Source organism: Hyperolius riggenbachi, chromosome 3 (genome assembly GCF_040937935.1).
Source record: "Hyperolius riggenbachi isolate aHypRig1 chromosome 3, aHypRig1.pri, whole genome shotgun sequence".
Classification (NCBI taxonomy): Eukaryota; Metazoa; Chordata; class Amphibia; order Anura; family Hyperoliidae; genus Hyperolius; species Hyperolius riggenbachi.
This window is the reverse complement of record NC_090648.1, coordinates 511,553,785-511,568,714: the sequence shown is the minus strand read 5'-3', so window position 1 is coordinate 511,568,714 and position 14,930 is coordinate 511,553,785. Positions and strand designations below refer to the sequence as shown.

General features: G+C 44.8%; 1 protein-coding gene across 4 annotated transcripts in view; it reads right to left on the bottom strand.

Moving 5' to 3' along the window:
• The window catches only part of GRIA1 (glutamate ionotropic receptor AMPA type subunit 1), a 468,260-nt gene that overhangs the window by 144,436 nt on the left and 308,894 nt on the right, over window positions 1-14,930 (bottom strand). The gene's annotated exons all lie outside the window — the stretch shown is intronic.

Below are 14,930 nucleotides of genomic sequence, written 5' to 3'. Positions count from 1 at the left end.
TAGGAACTGTACACAAAAATATTCCCCTACAGACATTTCGGTGACCGGTTGGCATCCATATTGTTATTATCGGCAATTTAGGGAAATATTGGCAGCCACAAAGCGCCTACTATTTATAGCCACAGTTTGCATGGCAGACAGCCCCGACACCTCAATTGCCAAAATAACATGGGCATCTGTGGAACACCCAGACTTCTACAGTGCCTCCAGCACCCAAATTTGCTCCCTCCAAATATGTGTGTGTATTGTATGTGCTTGCACTTGTGTATATGGTATATAGTCAGGGCCGGTGCTCCCATAGAGGCAAAGGGGGTGATTGCCCCAGGGCCCCCGACCTCTGCAGAGGCCCCGCGCCACCGACCCTGCTAAATGCTGCCTGCTCCCTCTGCTCCCCGGGGCCCTTGCTAACAAGCTGCAGCAGCAATTACTCACCTCTTCCGGCGGACAGCACAGTCCGGGCACTCTTACCATGTTGTCCTCCACCTCCTCTATGACCCGGCGCTTGTTTACAAATAACGCATGCCGGATCATAGAACAGGAGGACAACATGGCAAGAGTGCCTGGACTGTGCCGTTCACTGGAAGAGGTGAGTAATTGCTCCTGCAGCTTGTTAGCAAGGGTCCCGGGGAGCAGAGGTGATCGCTGGGAGGGGGTATTCGGGCAGGGGGCCCCCCATTCAATTTGCCCCAGGGCCCCGGAGCCCCTTAAGCATGCATGTGTGTATATGTATTGTGTGTTGGTGTGTGGTTATCAGTGCTGGGCCGAAATTACGCACGAGCGTAATTACGCATCGTAACTCAATGTAAATTTACGCGCAAGCGCTACGCGTAACTTACGGTCTTACGCGTAATTATTTACGCGTAAGCAGTAAAGTGGTTTCGTAATTACACTGTCTACCGTAATTGCTAGGCATGCATAATTTTACGGACACTTACGCGTAATTTTACGCGTAATTACTAACGTAAAAACTCCCCTTTTCTAAGAGTAGCCAATCAGTCAACATCCTAAGCAACCAATAGTATCTTCTCCCGCCCTTCAGTATAAGCGTACGTTTTGACGCATACGAATGATATGTACGCAATAACTGTCACATTGACGGCTATTGCGTACATATCGTCCGTATGCGTCAAAAAATACGCATTAATGGGTATTACGGCACTACGCGTAACATCATAGTGTAAGCACCTACATTACGGTATCCTTACGCGTAACTGCGTAAGTTTACGCGTAATTACAGTGATGTACCGTAGATAATTTCCTACGCCGTAACCGTAATTGCGTAATGCGTAATAGCGTAAAATTACGCGTAATGATCCGTAAGCGTAGATTTTTCCATTACGACCAGCACTGGTGTTTATGTGAAATGCGTGTGCATACATGTGTGTGTATATATGTATGGTGAGTGAACATTTGCGTGTGTGCAGGCATGCACACAAACGTCACACATGCATATACACACATGCATGCACATGCAATATATACACATACATGAATGCACTCACAATACATGCAAATTAATATTTATTTATTTTTTGGTCCTTTCATATTGAGATCATTCTAACCGTTATTGGACTACAAAGATTATACATGGATATTTTTTTTTTTATTATTTTTCTTTTTTACCGACTCAAAGAGAAATTCTTTGCTGTAGATAAAATAAGGAAGATTCAACTCCATCACAAGAACAATTAATCCATATTTTAGCTTTTTTTCATTGCTTCTCCATCTATCTCTGTGACTTCTGATGGGTTTAAAATATATATAAATGACTCATAGCACGGCACTTCAGAAGTAATGTTTTTGTCCCTATTGACCAGCCCGTAATGGTCCTCATTTGTCTCCAGAATAACGCTGACAGCGCTGACTGTTTGCAACTGCCGAATGCATGCCAAAGCAAGAGCATTGTTTTCTCTTTAAATATTATATGCAAATATACCATATATGTTATATATTTCAGAGTACATATTTTGGAAGCAGGAAATTTGGGTGCCTACGGCTATTGGACGATTAGGGCGCCGCCATAGACGCTAATGCAAATATTGGCAATTGGGCGCCGAAAACACAAATTTGGGCGCCATGATAAATATTATTTTGGTTATTTTCATTTTGAGAAAATTAGAATGTTATAGTTTTTGAAGTTTTCATCGTTTTGAAAACTAGAACGTTATAGTTGAAGTTTTTGGTCTTTTTTATTTAACAATGTTTCTTTTTTGAAAATGATCAGTGTCAAATTTCATTAGAAAGTTATAGGTATTGAAATGTTTTTGTCTTTTGTATTTAACAATTTTTTTATTTTTTGATGCCTGCCGTTTTAGGTTAGGTGTCAGGAAGGGGGTTATAGGGTTAGGCATCAGAGGGGGGGGGGGTGGTTCTGTGAGACTAGGGTTAGTAGGGTTAGTTGTAGTACAATATCGGTAACATTTCCCAATGTTATAGGTCATTACCACTGTAAATATTTTTTTGCGTTTTAACCGTTTTTGAAATTCATTTTCAGAATTAAAGTTTTATAAATTATTATTTTACTGTTTTAACATTTTGAAATTTGTTTTGAAAATTATAATTTTTTAATTATTATTTTGAAATGCATTTTCTTATAAATATACCACTTTTTATATTTACATTGTTTGATGCAGAGAAAGGGGGTTTTAGGGTTAGGCACCAGGGAGGGGGAGGGGTCTTAGGGTTAGACACCACCAGGGGATTTTAAATTGTAGGCACCACCAGGGGGGTGTCTTACGGTTATGCACCACCAGGGTGTCTAAGGGTTAGGCACCACCAGGAGAGTATTAGGGTTAGGCACCACCAGTAAGGGTTCTTAGGTTTGGACACCACTAGGGAGGGTCTAAGGGTTAGGGATAGGTAGAGGGAGGGTTCTGTGTGAGAGTAGGGTTAGGTTTAGTAGTAGTAACTATCCGTAACATTTACCAATGTTTTACTATGCTTACAACGACTATAAATATATTTTAATTTTCATTGTTATATTCTATATTTTGCAATTTTAGTTTCATCCAGCAGCCTTTTTTTACTGTCATTTTAATATATTTATTATTCTATTTCAGATAAAGATGAAGAAATGAAAAAGAAAACTAAATATTTGGCTTTGCAATACTTAAAATCATTAAAAATGACTTAAGAAACAATTTATAATTGTAACCTTTATTTACTTGCAAACTGATATTTTCCTTATCATTGCCGGAAAACTATGATTTTGTCTTTATCCTGCACCCATTTTTCACTAAGTAAAGAGAAGGCAAAAGAGTATCTAATTCCAGACAAAAGGTTGATCCAGGCAGCAATCCAATAAAGTAGTCAAATCCAGCAATAGGGTCACAGCTGAAATCCAGCAAGATAGCACACCCAGCAGGAACTAACGCTATCAGGCAAGTGCACAGACTCAGAGCAAGGTATAAATACTGAGCGCTCACCAATCAGAGAAGGCCACACCCCCTCAGCAGCAATCAAAAGCATTTCCTGTCATTCCTGGATTGGCTCCGTTAGGAGCAATAAAGCCACATCTGTCATCTGCGGCGGTGAAGAGCGAAGGACAAACACGTGGTCACGAGCACCCGACTCATTACTAGGCGAGTGTGTGCAGCGACTCCTGTGCAAAGGAGTACGTTGCCAATGCCAGATACGAATACCTTCCGGAAGTGACAGAACAGCAGTGGGAGTGAGGATCAGGTGAGATCATGACAAAACAGATGTGGCACTAGTGTGTAGCTTTAAAAAAAATATAATAATAATATTAATAATAATAATAATTAAAAAAATATATATACACAGTCTAAGGGTCAGTTTGATTCCTGAAAAGTGGAATTAACACATATCACTTAAAGAGAACCAGAGATGAAGCACCCTCATGTATTTTACCCTGTATATCAGTGGGAACATGACAGTAAACACCTACTCTGCTCTCTGTTTCATTTTTCACTGCTCAGCCTGCTTCTTATCAGCTCTGATAAAATCCCTGACTGAGCATTCAGTCTGGCTTTGCCCCGGAATGATTATAGCGGAGTTTGTCTTCTTTGATGTCTTTTCAAGCCCAAGCCTGCCCCCTTGTGTCTCTGTTTCCTGCTATGTATCCACATAGCAGGAATGCAGAGCCAGAAGGGGGCAGGCTTGGGCTTGAAAATACATCACAGAAGACAGACTGAGCTATAAAGATTCCTAAACAAAGCCAGACTGAATGATTAGTGGGGGATTTTATCAGAGGTGTTAACAAGAAGACTGAGCAGTGAAAAATGAAACAGAGAGCAGAGTAGGTGTTTACTGTCATGTTCCCACTGATATACAGGGTAAAATACATGAGGGTGCTTCATCTCTGGTTCTCTTTAAAGTGACACTGAAGCGACAAAAAACGTATGATGTAATGAACAGTATGTGTATTACGGATAATCAATAGAACATTCGTGGCAAAGAAAAGAGTCTTAAAATTTTATTTTCAGTTACCGGTATATAGCTTTTTTTTTTTTTTTTTATAACATTGCATCATTATGTAATATGTGCAGTTTACAAATTACACTCTGTATTTTAAACAATGGAAGAGAGCAGAGCTAATGACCCTCTGAACTTCCTGGCAGTAAAACCTTAAAGGGAACCTAAACTGAGAAGGAGTTGAATTTTTCCTTTTAGAATAATACCAGGTGCCTGGCTCTTCTGCTGATCCTGTGTCTCTAATACTTTCAGCCACAGCCCCTCAACAAGCATGCAGATCAGGTGCTCTCACTGATGTCAGACTGGATTAGCTGCATGCTTGTTTCAGGTGTGTGATTCAGCCACTACTGTAGCCAAAGAGATCAGTAGGATTGCCAGGTAACTGGTATTGTTTAAAATGAAACATCCATATCCCTCTCAGTTTAAGTGCACTTTAAACAAACAAGAAACAGTGAGAGGAAGGTTGAGATAAGTGCTTCAGAAAACGCACTGTAACCGACCCAAGTTAGGTTTGAGAGATCAGAGAAGCTCTTTTGCATAGATAAAAGTGAAGTCTCTTAACTCTTCCTGTACTGGAAAACAATATGAGACTCTTTATTTGTTACTAATGTTCTATTTCTTAGCTGTACTACACATACAGTTCATTATCTCATTTTTTTTATTTTTTATTATTATTTTTATTTTCACTTCAGATTCCCTTTAAAGAGTACCTAAAATATAATTTACAGTTTGCTTAAAACCGAATAAGTTGGCAAGATCTATTAATCACACATAATAAAGTAGGATTTTCTCACCCCCAGGGTCCATATTCTACATATGGGCTTGAAATTCCCGCCCCCTGTCTGAAATCGGACCCTGACATTTTTTTTTCTTTCCTAGCCATGGGTGCAAAGGATGCTGGGGGATTGATGTCATGACTCCACCCCCAGGTTCTGCTTTCAGCCCACACCCACTGTGAAAGGAGATGCAATCTGATCCAGGCAGACATCTTAGATAAGGATTATAGCACTCTGTCTCAGATTTCTTACCTTTATAACCACTTTGCTCTGCCTCTGCTCTGTTTCTCACTTCTTAACCACTTAAGGACCGGGCTGATTTTTGCTGATCGGTGCTGCGTGGGCTCTCCAGCCCACAGCACAGATCAGCAGTGAGGCAAGGCGACCAGACTTCCCCCCCTTTTTTCCCCACTAGGGGGATGACCTGCTGGGGGGGTCAGATCGCCACTGCTCCGTGTGGCCGAGCGGGGGGGGAGGGGTCTCCTCAAAGCCCCCCTACGTAGCGATATTCTGCCTCGCTCCATTTCCCTTCCTCCCCTCCTTGCTGTGGGCGGCACAGGACGGCGATCCGTCCTGCGCCGCCTCTGATAGGCTTCAGCCTATCAGATGCCAGCGATCCCCAGCCAATCAGAGGCCGGGGATGGCCGATCTCCTTTACGGCGCTGCTGCTGCGCAGCGCCGTATGATGTAAACAGTGGGGATTTCTTCCCGCGTGTTTACAATTAGCCTGCGAGCTGCGATCGGAGGCTCGCAGGCTGTTCACAGAGACACCCTCCGTGAACTGACATGGAATGTAATTCCACTTACGACCAGCCGCTGCCTATCGGCGTTAGGCGGTCGCTAAGTGGTTAAAGCGGATCCGAGATGAAAAACTAACTATAACAAGTAACTTGTCTGTATATCTAAATCTAAAGTTTAGATCGTTTACACAGCATATCTAGCTGCAAACAGCTTCAACCGTATATGATTATTTATACCTGTGATACAATGACAGCGGCCATGTAGCCCATAAGCATGGATGCGTCCCTCGCCGCCGTCCTGCGGCGACCCCTGCCCCAACCAACAATGTAAGACCATGTGCATTGCATTATTGTAGATGAAGAAATGATTGATACTCGCCGAGTAAATTGTTGATGTTGTTTGATCCTCTGTGAACCAGCAGGTCCGCATCTTTACTGCTGGCAGGCATGGGAAAAAAAAAGCCACCAACTGCCCTTATCTATAAACACACCAACTAAAAATATATATGTATATATGCAGAAGGAGATAATACTTGCAGTTGGCAACGACCATTATCTCCCCACAATGCAACAAGGTTCACAGACAGGAAACTGTCATGACCATGGTCATGACATCACACTAGGGGAGTGGTTTCACCATAATATCCGCCATACAGACGTCCCAGTCTGATGATCTATTCTAGAAAAGGTAAAGTTTTCTTGTGAAAAGGGGGTATCAGCTACTGATTGGGATGAAACTCAATTTAGCATTTAAGTTCCTCTTTTGAACACTAAAACTAAAATAAAAGATATAAAATAAAGACAAACAAGCATTGGTTTGAGCAGTTTTCATTCAGAAATGATTCCGTATTTTTGCTGCGTTTCCCCGCCACGTCTGTGCTTACCGATATGAATCACGCTAGGGAAAGAAACCTCGTTCATTCTGCTATTTTTTCTGGACTTTGATTCACACATCAGAGAGTTCTGTGATCCCAACACTCATCACTGACCTCCTGGTCACTGCACTAATCCGAGCTTCTTCTAACCTATGACTAACGCACAGATGTTGCCCGGCCGTGCTCGGGGACCAGGAAACTCACATATGAACCGCGCATGCATCAAATATCACGAGCGGCGCCCGAGCGATAAACAACTTGGCTTTGGTACCTCCAAGTAGCTCACACAACAGCAAAAATAGGCTACATACCATTCATGATGTGTTTTGTTTAAAGGACAACTGTAGTGAGAGGGATATGGAGGCTGCCATATTTATTTCCTTTGAATAATACCAGTTACCTGGCAGTCAGTAGCATCTGAATATCACACAGATGAAACAAGCATGATGCAGCCCATCAGGGGCATAACTACATATATAAGTAGATACATACTTGCTCTACTTACATAGCACATGTATTGTGCTATCCATGTTTTGATTTTAATGATTGCTCTATAGTAAAAAAAAAAAAGACAATCCTTCTTAGCATTTCCCATGTTTACTGTGTCTATCTTGAAGCCAATCCTGATGTGATTTCCTCCCTTACTCTCCTCTGCCTGATTATGTATGCATTGCCCGCCCTCCTCCCAGTCTTCAGGCACTCCCACCCAGCTCTGCAATAGAAAGTGCATTGTCTCAGCATGAGAAATTTGGCCAATCAGAGAGGAACAGAGGTGTGGGAGGGGAAAACTGGAGGGAAAGAGGCTTCAGCCAATCAGGAAGCATTAGTTAAGTCTGAGGAGAAAGTAGAGAAGCAAAAAAAAAAAAGACAACTCAGCATGCCCTGCAACGATCTTTGTGTGGCAATGTACCAAATAAGAGTCAGGTAAACTGGGGAATGATCATTTATCAACAAGCAAAGGAATAGTGATTTTAATGTTTGGATTGCCTGGTTAGCATCCTTATTATTTGTTTACCAGATAAAAATAAACAATTGATTTTTTATTTTATACCCGACAGTTACACTTTTAGATATACAAAGACCGCAACAAAGTTTCTTAGTCCCATTAAGTAGGTGACGCGGTATATTCTAATGATACTTCCGCATTCCGCCACCCACCCTAAGAGGAGAAACATCAACTCCTAACTTGGATGGTTATCAAAGCCGAACAGGAGGACTGAAAGGACGGCAATTTTGCGAAAGCGGTTTGGGGTTTGATTTTTCTTTTTCACGCAGCTTGACGCCTTTTGATGTGGTGTTTTAAGCTCCTCTCCGTCGGTCATTCAGGATCATCTCCAACCATCCTTCCGCCCTCCTAAAACAACAGTTCTACGGCACAAGTAATCCCCCCTTCTCCACGGTGACATTGAGGGAGACTATCATTAAGACTGTGTCGGAATCTGGCGTTTTATTCATAGCTGTTTGCACTTCACAGGTCTTTGATCATCTTTGTTCTAAGCTGCTCTGCCCTCGTGCCCCGCTGCTTAAAGACTAATCGAATGCAAATCACCACTGCCAGGTCTGCCCACATTGCAAATTGTGTTCTGTGCTATTCACGCCTCCTCTTATCCACCCCAAACCTCCAACCTCGGCAGATCAATGACAGGTTGGCATAAAGAGAGCGGCCTTCTCCTGCAGCTCCGGAGTACGTAGGTAGAGCGGCGAGATGCTGAGCTATCCCAATGTTTAGATAACCAATTAAATACACATCTACTGAGAAGCCCCGGGGCCTCTTGTCACATTCAATTAAAAACCTTCCTGTTTCGTGGGAAACTAGTTCCCGGCATTAAGCCTTAGAAATGTTTAAGGGGGAAAAAAAAATAAAAACATCGGTTTTCAGGTGATTACGGACGGTAAGGCATTTATATTTTTTATGACTGTTGTCACAGGGCGACCCATATACACGTAGGTCCTGTAGGCACCCTGAGCAACTTGAAGTGGATCTGAGATCAACTTTTACTCATTGCATAATGGTGTTCCTCCTTTCATATAGTTTATAGGGCATTCCTCAAGCCAAATACTTTTTTTGTTTTTGTTTTAATCCTCCAATTCCCTATAAAAACTTAACAAGCCTCGCCCACAGCTTTTCAGAGAGCCTTGGCATTTTCAGACAGTAGCAAGTGCTTTTGGGAGCTCAGTCTGGGCAGGAAGAGGGGGAGGTGTTACTAGTCAGAGATTTCAGAGGCAGAGGGGAGGAGGAAGGATGGGGGATTAGGTTTTCACAGGCTGAGGGCTGGAGATGCTATCAGCTTGTCTGTGTGTAATGTTTACAAACAGAACATGGCTGCTGTCATTGTATCACAGGAAGAAATAATCATATTCTGTTGCAGCTGTTTGCAGCTAGATTAGCTGTGTAAACTATGTAAACTTTAGATAAGATATACAGACAATTTACTTGTTATAATTAGTTTTTCATCTCGGATCCGCTTTAAAACAAGGTTACGAGGATGGGCGACATATTGGGTAAAGCAACGTGGGTAAACGTGGCCGGATTTAAATGTTGTTTCCCTAGGCTAAGTGGATTGTGTTTACCCCGGAGCAATGACTACAAATATTAGATTCACTTTTCTGAGTATGTTCGAGGTACAGAAATATAAAAATGACAAAAAAAAAAAATTACAATGCAAACATTCCAAGTGAAATTGTAACCTATTCCGAGCATATTTTTGCAAATTTGTGCTACCCGTATATATGGATTTTCGAATTTTGGGAATTTGGAATTCGGCAGTTCTGACCATCCCTATTGCTGAACTGAAAATGAGCTGTTTGTTGCATTTGTTTGTGCGATTGCATTTCTGCTCCATTCAACACAGCTGATACATTACAAATTTATCAAAAAACACATGGCAAACATACAGGAAAAAAACAATGCCTGGAAAATGGTGCTGGAAACTTGCCCTTGCCCCTCCCCCTATACTTACTACTAAACTACATTAATTGGCTTTGTGGACAGCAATGATACATTGATAGGTTAGGTACATAGCATTGTTCCTCAAAACAAGTCTGTAGATGGTAAACGTATTATTACCAGGCCAGATACACCTCACTGGCCCAAACTCACAGAATCCTTCCTACAAATGTTATGTCGTCAGGTGTGTAGCCACTTTATCAAACTATACTATTTGTGGGAACTAGTCTGGGTCTTTACAATTTGAAATATTAACATGGAAACCCAGAAGAATTGCAACAGTCAATACAGACCAAATGAAAACAATTATAGCTTTATTATCTCATGAACAGTAGATCCCCTTCATTGTTCTTTGCTATGGTAGTTAGTATGGCCCATTTGGGTGTTAAAATTACCATCCATTCATGTCTTACTGGAACAAGCAGTTGTACATAAGAGTTGCATTAAAGGGACACTTAAGTCAAACAAAAAAAATGAGTTTTACTCACCTGTGGCTTCCAATAGCCCCCTGCAGCTGTCCGGTGCCCTCGCCGTCTCCCTCCGATCCTCCTGGCCCCGCCGGCAGCCACTTCCTGTTTCGGTGACAGGAGCTGACAGGCTGGGGACGCGAGTGATTCTTCGCGTTCCTGGCCACAATAGCGCCATCTATGCTGCTATAGCATATATCATATACCATATAGCAGCATAGAGGGTGCTAATGTGTCTGGGAACGCGAAGAATCACTCGCGTCCCCAGCCTGTCAGCTCCTGTCACCGAAAAACAGGAAGTGGCTGCCGGCGGGGCCAGGAGGATCGGAGGGAGACGGCGAGGACACCGGACAGCTGCAGGGGACTATTGTAAGCCCTAGGTGAGTAAAACTCATTTTTTTTTTGTTTGACTTAAGTGTCCCTTTAAGCACAGTGTGCTAATAGCTCCTCGGTGCCCTGCTTAAGCAGCTGTCATCCCAAGCATCTGCCTGGTTTGTCTATGCCCAAAAACAGCCCTGTTCCTCAGGCACTTAAATGCCTAGAAACCCGTCTGATTGCAGGAGACGATCATGGAGAATTAGCGGTCCCTTATCAAAGTGTCCATCTCTCAAGTTCTATAGACCCCCTAGGGTCAAATATGTCTAGTAAATATGGTGGCTTTGAGCTAGAAAGCTTTCTTGTTTTTGATTTGGTCCTGGGTAGATGCCATGGGTACATGCCCAATGCCCATAGCTCTTGTGAGAAGAACATCTTTACAGGACTGGACCCCTATAACCCCCCCCCCCCCCCCCCCCAATAATATGTATGGTGATGGGCTTACCCCCACTAGATCAGCCAAGGACCATCAAGCGCCTAATTGTAAACACAACTCTTCAATGCCAACTCACAATATCGTCTTCTATTCGCGTGTTTAGCTTCTTGGAATGAGCGAACAGCTCGTGTACCGTTGACGGTACTGAGATTATACTCTGTAGTAAAAGAGGTCCGCGGGATATGCATCTGCTGCTTTATGCACGAACGATAGTAGAGTAATAAAAATAATATGTACTTTCCACGATCGGTGCTGTGAAATAATATCACCGCATCTCATTGTGTAGTTCAAAGCCGCCCCTCACTGTGCCCTTTTCCATCTCTCTCTTAGAAAGACAGACTCGTTGGAGACAAAAGCCCGACTTCCCTTAGATGGTGCATCTTCCTTTCAAGAGAACAAAGCCTAATACGCTTTTTCCTCTCCCCGAAAGCAGCATCAAAGAAATAGTCATTTTCTCCAGCTATCATCCTTCTCTCTTCCCCTCTCTCTTACTCTTAGTGTTGGGCGAACACCTGGATGTTCGGGTTCGGGCCGAACAGGCCGAACATGGGCCAGATGTTCGGCATGTTCGGCCCGAACGCCGAACTCAATGGAAGTCAATGGGACCCCCGAACATGCCCATTTTGGGGTCGCAGGCATAAGGGGGGAGCATGCCCCGATCGCGGGGGGGTCGGAAATCCCCCCCACCCCCTCCGCTAGCGCTCCACCCTCTGCCCGCTTCCCCATAAAAAAAGTTTCAGGCAAGTTAAATAGTACCTGGTGGCTGGCACTGGCAGTGGAGTGAGGAGGAGGAGGAGTCCGAGTAGCAGAGTGACGCGTTGAGGCCGGGCAGCGGGCGGTTCAGCGGTAGTACCCTTGTGGTACTTCCGCCCTTTCTCTGACCTCTAGTCTTCTACGTGATGACGCATACGAGGGTACGCGTGACGCGTACCCTCGTATGCAGAGGACGTGAGGTCAGAGAAAGGGCGGAAGTACCACAAGGGTACTACCGCTGAACCGCCCGCTGCCCGGCCTCACTCTGCTACTCGGACTCCTCCTCCTCCTCACTCCACTGCCAGTGCCAGCCACCAGGTACTATTTACCTTGCCTTAAACTTTTTTTATGGGGAAGCGGGCAGAGGGGGGAGCGCTAGCGGAGGGGGTGGGGGGAATTTCCGACCCCCCCCGCGATCGGGGCATGCTCCCCCCTTATGCCTGCGACCCCATAGGGGGCCGTATTGCGGCATGTTCGGGCGAACAGGGCCCTGTTCGGTCGAACAGGGGCCCTGTTCGGCCCTGTTCGGCGGGCATTGAAAAGTTCGGGCGAACCCAAACTAAAAAGGCCGAACACCATCAGGTGTTCGGCCGAACTCGAACATCACCCGAACAGGGTGATGTTCTGCAGAACCCGAACAGTGGCGAACACTGTTCGCCCAACACTACTTACTCTCCCCCTCTCTCTATCTCTCTTCCTCTCTGTATCTTCCTCTTTCTCTCTCTCTCTCTCTATCTCTCTTCCTCTCTGTATCTTCCTCTCTCTGTCCTTCCTATCTCCAAATCTCAATTCAAATCCAAAAAGCTTTATTGGTAGGACCAAATACATTTAGCATTGCCAAAGCAAAACAAAACATTATCATGGGGGGGGGGGGGGGGGGGGGAATAAGGGAAGGATATAGGTATACAGGCCATAGGGGTGTGGAGGATGTAAGGGATGGTATGGGGGCTGAGATGTACAGTCCGTAGGGGAGGGGGGTGTAGATATACAGTCCATGTGGAGGGGAGTATGGGGTTATACAGACCATGTGGTATCATGTTCCTCAGTTGGTGGCAGGCCGTGACATATCGGGCAGCTATTTGCACAGTTGTTTCTTCCTCCCCCAGTAGGATGTAGAGTTTCCTCTCCTCATCTGTGGAGGTGAAATCTGGGATGTGGGCGCAGAGTCTCTGGAAGTGGGCAGTCCTCAAAGGTGTATATTTGCTGCAATGTAGCAGGAAGTGGGCCTCATCCTCCAAGACCCCCTGTTCAAATTACAGAAGAACAATCCCTGCGCACTCTTCAACCAATGGATGGTTTTTTTTTTCTACCGCCTGGTCACATTGTCTGCACAGTCTCTCCTCCCGGGGCTTCCATGTCTGTCTGTGGCGCCCTGTCTCTATCTCCAGGCTGTGGGCACTCAGGCGGTATAGGCTCAGGGTCTATCTGTCTTTGTGGTGGTGTAGCCTCTCCAGATGTGGAGCCATTGTGTACTCCCTCTGTAGTGATTGGTAGACAGTGAGTTTCTGGGAGTTCTTTATGTCACTTCTCCATTCCTCTAGATATCGGTCCTTGCAGCTTTCTATAATCCCTTTTATTTGGGGTTTTGTCAGCCTGTGTTGGTGGCCTTGGCTGGGCTGGCTGCTGATGCTTTGCTTGAGAGCGCGTGGTATGGCCTCACCTCCCTGGTTCAGTGTGGCTTCATAGTGGTAAGTGCTGGGGCTGCTGCTCTGTATATGCGCCCAGTATGAGAACGCCCTCTGCTGGATAGTCAGCTATAGTGGTATGGCCTCGCCCCCCTGGCTCAGTGAGGCTTTATGGTGGTAAGTGCTGGGGCTGCTGCTCTGTATATGCGCCCAGTATGAGAGTGCCCTCTGCTGAATAGTCAGCCATAGTGGGAACCTGCCTAGCTCTGCCCGGCAAGCTGAGTTTGAAGTGCTTCGATGGACTTGGAGGAGATACTTGCAGAACTCTAGATGGAAGATTTCTGTTGGGCTGGAGTCCCATTTTGATTGGTCTGGGTAGGTAACTAGGCCACTTACCTCACTGCTATAGAGCAGGATTGGGGTAATGATGCTGTTGAATATCTTTGCCCACACTCTCACTGGTGGTTTTAGATGGTAAAGCTGTCTTCTGATGGCATAAAATGTTCTGCAGACTTTTTCCTTCAGGACCTTGCTGGTTTAAAGCTCCCTAATTGGTTGATCTCCAGCCCCAGGTAGGTGTAGCTGTTAGTGGTCGCCAGTGGGCAGCCATTTAATATAAATGAGGAGGTGGGGGTTTTATTTAGATTTTTCCTCTGGAACACCAACACTTTTGTCTTCTTTGGGTTGATGGGCAGTGCCCATGTGGTGCAGAAACTCTCCAGTACTGCCAGGCTATCCTGACCTGTAGGCCCCTCTCTGTTGGGGAGAGCAGCAGGAGGTCATCTGCATACAGCAGGAACTTTACCTCGCGGTCATGCAGGGGGAGGCCTGGAGCTGGGGAGGATTCCAGGGCTACAGCCAGTTGGTTAATGTATATGTTAAAGAGCGTTGGGCTCAGACTGCAGCCCTGCCTGACTCCTCGACCCTGCTTGAAGAATGCGCTTCTCTTCCTATCCACTTTCACACTGCATTGGTTCCCAGTATATGAACTCTTGATGACATCATAGGTTCTTCTTACGATTTTGTCAGCTTTGTTCTTTCTCTTTTTTCCTGCACCGTGATTGGTATATCCAGAGGGTTTTAAAAGTCCTTCATTGTCTCCTCCATGTCCTTCAATTTTGTGGCTATTCTTTTCTGTTCCAGGGTTTGGGCATTTTCTGGGATGTGTCCTTGTAGTGGTCCCTGAAGTAGTGGAGCCAGATGTGGCCATTTTGGATATGAAGAGGGCTTTTCCTGGGCTTTGTGCAGATATGGCTCCAAGTCTCCTGGAATGAGTTGTCCCGGAGGGAGTCCTCCAGCTGTTGGAGTTAGTGGGAGAAATTGTTTTGTTTTTCCACCTGAGGGTGTCTTTGTATTGCCTCTGTAGGTAGTCATGGGCTTCCCTTAAGTCCTGGTGGTTGGGGTCTCTGTGCTTTTGGCTGCCGTTAGAGAATTACGTAGAGCCTTTCATTCACTGTCAAACTATTTTCGGGACTGTTTATTTTTGGATCTCTTAAAGTTGG